The following is a 6016-nucleotide window of genomic DNA, read 5'->3' as shown; positions in this document are numbered from 1 at the left end:
ATTGTAAACCACTTGGGCCTATTGACCAAAACCAGCCTTAAAATCTAATTCAGTAAATAAAATGCCACTTGAATTATAGAGATAACAAAAGCATGCTTAAACATTATGCCCGTCATAATCCTTACAAGTTTTGCTTTTCTGTGCATCATTCTTTGATTCGTTGTGTAATGAGTTTCATACATCGTACACGGTTTCCATCATTTGCACTTCATCTCGTGATAACTGGCTGCTTCTTTGCATTTTCAAGACACCTCTTTTTAAAAGATTGCAATAAAATTGCACGTAGCCAGATTTTATTCTCTGGGGGCATGAGCAGCTTCTCAAAAGAGTAAGGAAAGAACCTTTGAAAGATGTCTCTGGAATGTACTGCAGTCAGGCGGCAAAATCATAAACAGAAAGAACACAGCATTGAAGAAAGGGCTGTGGTTAAGGCTAGTGAATAGCAGAATAAAAAATAAGTTTAAAAAGAAAATTTAAAACCCTCTGTAGACAGACTGGTATGGTCAACATTCATGCTGTTGCTTTGAGTGTGCCCTACAGAGGAATGCATCCCAAGGGAAGTTCTGGATCTTCAGGCAAGTACAAATTAGGAAATTTGGGTTTGAGGACTTCCTCCACTTCATGTTGTGGGTTTCAAATAGCTAATGCAAGAAGCAGTGTTAGTGGAATAAATGAACATCAAAGCCACATACTCTGAAAGCCTCATGAGAAATGCCCCAAGGCTACAGAGATTTCCCCTTTTGCTGCAATCAGTACAATAATAATGACTTTTATTTCTATAGTGCTTCCAGACCTCCGGCATGTGGATAGGGTTGCCAATTGCCAGGTGGAGATCTCCTGCTATTACAACTGATCTCCAGCTGATAGAGATCAGCTCATGTAGAGAAAATGGCCACTTTGGCAATTGGATTCTATGGCATTGAAGTCCCTCCTCTTCCCAAACTCCGTCCTCCTCAAATTCTGCCCCAAAAACCTCCCGGTGGTGGTGAAGAGAGACCTGGCAACCCTACATGCGGATCACTTTATGTAAAAGTATAAGAACACTAGCCCAGAGAGCTGCATTTTAACGTCTGCTTGTACCTGTTAGGACCTCCTAGCATTGTGTCCACCTCAGGGAGCAAGCAGTCCTCTTTCCAGAGCCCTTTACAATCATTAATCTACTTTGCCCTGGCCAATCACTCATTGACTGACTTGGGGGCCAAAGTCCTGGCCCAGCTTGTGGGGTGGCAGTCCACTGACACTGTCTCCCTGCAGACATTGCCTCCCACCCCCTTGTAGCATGGGGATACGATGAAAAAAGGCAGAAGCTGTGATGACAGTACTTTATTAATAACACACCTTGTTCTATGGACACACCGTGACTCATCCCTCTTTTGTGCTCTCTTGTTTGCAACAAGGCAATATGCCTTTTTTTCCCCCTCAAGAGGAGCCATTTATCCCAGAGGCATGTGACATGCAAGCTCAACGGAGGTTTCTCCATTTATTTTGTCTGGGTGAGGATATTAAGAGCTGATTCATAGGTACAGGGGGAGACATGTGGTACAGCCCTTTCATGAGATAGTTCCACCTATAGTGGAGGGATTCGTGACTGACAGCCCTGTGCCAGCTTTCCATGGGTAGAAAAAAATTAACTTTCTACATGGCAGGAGGCTTGGATGTGGGGGTGCCTCAGATGCGTTCTGATTTCCCAAGTGCCTCCTGGTACTTTTGAACTGGCTCTGAAAGGGGATGGATCAAGAGCTAATCTTGAGAATTTCCCATAAATTTTAGTAGCTAAAAATATATCAAATAAGCGATACCACATTCCCACAAAGTGGTGTCTCCAGCAAATGAATCAACAGAAGGAAAAACCAGGCTGGAATTAACAAAGATACCAGGTTCTTCAGCAGGAACGAGGGCTATGTAAGAAGATCCTCAAGACAAATATCTTGATATTTTGGAGAGACGTTAACTATTAGGAATCTCAGGGCCTTTTGGGGTGATCACTGCACTCTTAATCTTCATAAAATAATCCTCCAAGTTACTTTGCGTGATGTCCATTTGTACATAATAGATGGGAGGCAAGAGACTAGCAGTGTCACCAGAGGACAACAATACAAGGTCTTCTAGCAAGCTGGGGCTCCAGTCCCATGGTCCCTCCTTCCCATCCTCTTCAAATAGCTCCTGCATAAATGCAACCAATGAGAATAAAACAGATTGCAACTAACTTTATTTACCCTTAGCTCATTTCACAGAGGGGACAGGCAATCAGACAGCAACAGCTGGACAGACAGTACCACGGTGACATCCACAAGGGCACGAAGCCTGAGTAACACAGCCAGGCCAAGGAGTAGCACAAGGAATGGTCACAACTCCACTCCTTGCAACCATGACCTTCTCCTCAGGTCTGCTGCTGTTGAGCAGTATTTGGTGCTGGTACAGGACAGGAACCCTGTAAAGCAAAGGAAACATTCAGCAGCAGGGAAAGACAACCTGGAATCTCCATAACCCAATGAAGCTCAGCCTAGTAAATACGTTGTTTCTTCTTAAGAGAACTCCTGGACAACCAAGATACATGGAATCCCTGTTTGCTACCACAGACAAGGGAAACCTATAGTGCCATTTCTCCCATCATTGTGAGTCTCCTTACATTTCCCCATCAATACTTCTTGGACCCTCCTTCCCTCTTAAGAAATATCTCTAGTGCTCATAAGATTATCAACTTGGGGAAAGTCCTTCTTGGATCACAGCTGAAACATGTATTTGCTACAATGCAGCAAGATAGTTTGCTTTTGAAAGAAATTATCCTGCCATTATGGATCTGCTCCATGTTGTAAATGAACAGTTTCAGATAGGCACCGAACATACCTTGGACTCATCTGCATCCATCTGGTTTGGTAAGGACTTCTGGGGAGTGTGGAAGGCCTGTAATGAGGGTCAAGTTCAGCCAAGTTGCCCATTTGCTTCAACCTAGACTCGAGTGTAGTCTGCACTACCATCCAGACATGGTAATGAAGCAGGGGCAACCCTGCCCCAACAAATTCATAAGAGAATAAGCATCTGCCCCAGCATGGTTTTGCTTTGGAAACTTAAACCCAGGATGCAGGGCGTCCAACCTCAACTCCTCCATATGGCATGACTATTATACACTAGGATGACTGTAATGAACCACCCCAACTGAGACCCCAATTTATTCTTCAGATTGTGGGAAAGAACTTCCTTCCAAAAAACCTGCTGGACTCCAGGCCAAATTCTTGCAGAATGAGATCCCAGAGGAATTCCATGCATTGGCCTAGAAGCCCATGAGGATCCACCCAACTAGCAAGGCAACATGGTCAAAACTGTTGGGTGTTCCAAAGGAGGATCACCTGCTTGAAAGGAAGATTGCCTACAGGCTCAAGAATGAATGGATTCAAGTCCAGGGCTGCCCTGTCCAAGGAGCACAGCTCATATTTGTGCCATAGCACTATGAGGACAGCCTGTCTGAAGGAAGCAGTTTGTGGCGCAACATCCTTTATTAAACCAAGTACTGGGTTTGTCATCAGAATTAACTGCTTGCTGCCTGAATCATTGGCATAGCCCTCTCTTCATCGTATTCAGCTTAACCCTTGCCCTACTGTATTCCCTTGCTGGAACTTGTCTGCTCCCAGGCAGCCATCTAACAGACCACCTGTGAATCTCACCATGCATTCTGGACTCTTCACCCAAGTGGAGTTGGGCTCACACAGTTACCTTCTTGGCAGGCTGGATCTCCTCAGTGGATTTGGACCGAGCTTTTACTCCCTGGTTTTTTGGGGAGGTGGGTTGTTCCTGTGGCACAGAAAGGACACATCAGATTGGAAGAAAGTGCTTTTGAAGTTCTTCTCCTCCTTTACAATCTTTTGCAAGCCTCTGTTTGGTTCAGCCACTTCTAGTGGAAGGAGGGGTTCATGGATGCACAATTCAAAGGTCCTGCTAGCAGTAGTTATGTTTCCTTATGGCGACATTCCATACCACTGAGGGTGCATCTGACTTGGGCCAGGCTAGCTGCACTGATCATTTCCATCAGATTGTGACCAGCTGAATAGTGAGAAGGACCCATGCTACTGGCCATGCCCATGTGGTGCGAGCATGCACATACATGATTTCACCACAGCAAAGCCTCTCTCATGTCCCATAAACAGTATGAGTGAATGGGATTGATTCATCTGCAGAGTTTGGAATCGATCCATTTGAACTTTTTGGAATGGCATGCTCTGTATATTCCTCATTCCATTATATATGCCTGCCTACAGTGAAATATTTTCTTGCGCTTGGCCTACTGTATGAGGTGGCTGGGGGAAGCAGACAAAAGCATGTAATCGGAGAGGTGAGTCATATTATCACTTGTAATGTCACCGAGCATGCTGTATAATGTTTTACCAGTGGTTGCTGTGTGCAAACCAGGAGTCCCAGGATTGCCTAGGGTGTCACAAAAGGTGGTGTGGTACACCTTGTGGATCAAGTTCTGAAACCAAGTGGCAACATTTATAGGAATGGCTGCCATTGCACATGAAGAATAGTACTACCTGGCAGCCAGGAAGAGAGATGCAGAAATTTAGATGTCTTCACGGGATTTTCAATAAGTGCAGCTTATTGGTCCCTACAGTTACTCAATACTGACTAAGCAAGATTTAGCAATTCAGGATCTCTCCCCTGACACTCAACACAGCTCCAGCCTGGAAATGTTCTGAAATAGGGTAAATCACTATATATATGGAACATATGGAGCTAGTCTTTTGATGCATCGAACTCAGTGTTGTCTATGCTAAAAGGCATCAGATCTCCAAGATCTCAGGCAGAGGTCTTTGGCAGAATCTGCTACTGGGAATCCTTTTCTTAACTGGAGCACTAGAGACTGAAACTGGGATCCACTGCATACAGCTGAGCTATGGTCCCTCCTTAAATCAACTCCAGCCCAACACCAACACCACAATGTTCTGTACAACACTACAGGTGTATACTGGATTATACCAGGGAGGACACTTCTACTCACTTAGTGGCACTAAACCTCTTTCACCCATGAGCAGAGAACTCTGGGATTCTTTACCTATGCCACTACTCTTTCTGGATGAAAGCTTGGTATCTTCCTCAAAGCTGCTTAGCATCTGTAATATCTCAAATTAGGGATTAAACAAACCCTTTGGGAAGGATTTCCCTGAAACATGATGTCAGGCTCTGCTACTGTTGGGTCTGAGTCCAGGGCTGCCTCACCCTCCAACTCCAAGGTTGCTTTTAGTTGGGCAAGTGCCCCAGGATAGAGCCTCAGAACCGAGCAAGAGGAGGGGGTTCCTCTTCATCCAATTTCCCCACTCTGCTCAGCATAGGATTGCCAATCTCCAGGCAGTAGCTGAAGATGTCCTGCTATTACAATTGATCTCCAGCCAATAGAGATCAGTTCACCTGGAGAAAATGGCCACTTTGGCAATTGGACTCCATGGCATTGAAGTCCCCCTCCCAAACCCCACCATCCTCAGGCTCCACCCCAAAAACCTCCCACCGGTGGCAAAGAGGGACCTGGCAACCCTAGTTCAGCCATTTATCTATGCCTTGCTGCCTTGGAATGAGTCTGACTCTTCCTCCTTGGCTACTCCTGGGCACGCCCTTTAAACGCTTCCCCAAGGGAGGGCCAACCCTGGGCTCAGCCAATCCTCCCTCCCCAATCCAGCCCTGGGGAATGACAAGCCCCTGGACCAAACTGGCCCTTCCCACTGGACTTCTTTAACTAGCTGGCTGCCCCGCCCCATCTCTAACAAGGTCTCTGCTGTTGAGCTTGCTACTGAGAGCTGGCCGGGCTCCTTCAAGCTGGCCGACTTTTGAGTACACTCTGCCAAGGCCAGGCCCTGCGGCAACCTGACAAGCACCTTCCCCAGCCGTGGGGCTTGCAGTCTCCTGGAATTAGTGCTGGCGTGGGGTGGAGGCATTGCCCTCGGACACATGACTTTGGGCTTCCCCAAGGTAAGCTCCTCTCTGCATTACCTTTGTGTTCAGGTCCATGATTTCACCCTGGTGAGCAGTA

The 6016-nt window shown here is 46.2% G+C and overlaps 1 long non-coding RNA gene across 1 annotated transcript; it reads right to left on the bottom strand.

Moving 5' to 3' along the window:
- Positions 1–2327: 2327 nt before the first annotated feature.
- LOC130493358 (uncharacterized) lies at positions 2328–6016 on the bottom strand. Its single transcript, XR_008933971.1, has 4 exons — positions 5977–6016; positions 3712–3789; positions 2848–2904; positions 2328–2431 (listed from the first exon to the last, which is right to left on the bottom strand). It is a non-coding gene; the product is annotated as an uncharacterized LOC130493358 (long non-coding RNA).

This window comes from Euleptes europaea, chromosome 1, assembly GCF_029931775.1.
Source record: "Euleptes europaea isolate rEulEur1 chromosome 1, rEulEur1.hap1, whole genome shotgun sequence".
Taxonomy (NCBI): Eukaryota; Metazoa; Chordata; class Lepidosauria; order Squamata; family Sphaerodactylidae; genus Euleptes; species Euleptes europaea.
Note: the sequence above shows the minus strand (reverse complement) of the source record. Positions and strands in the feature narration are given on the sequence as shown.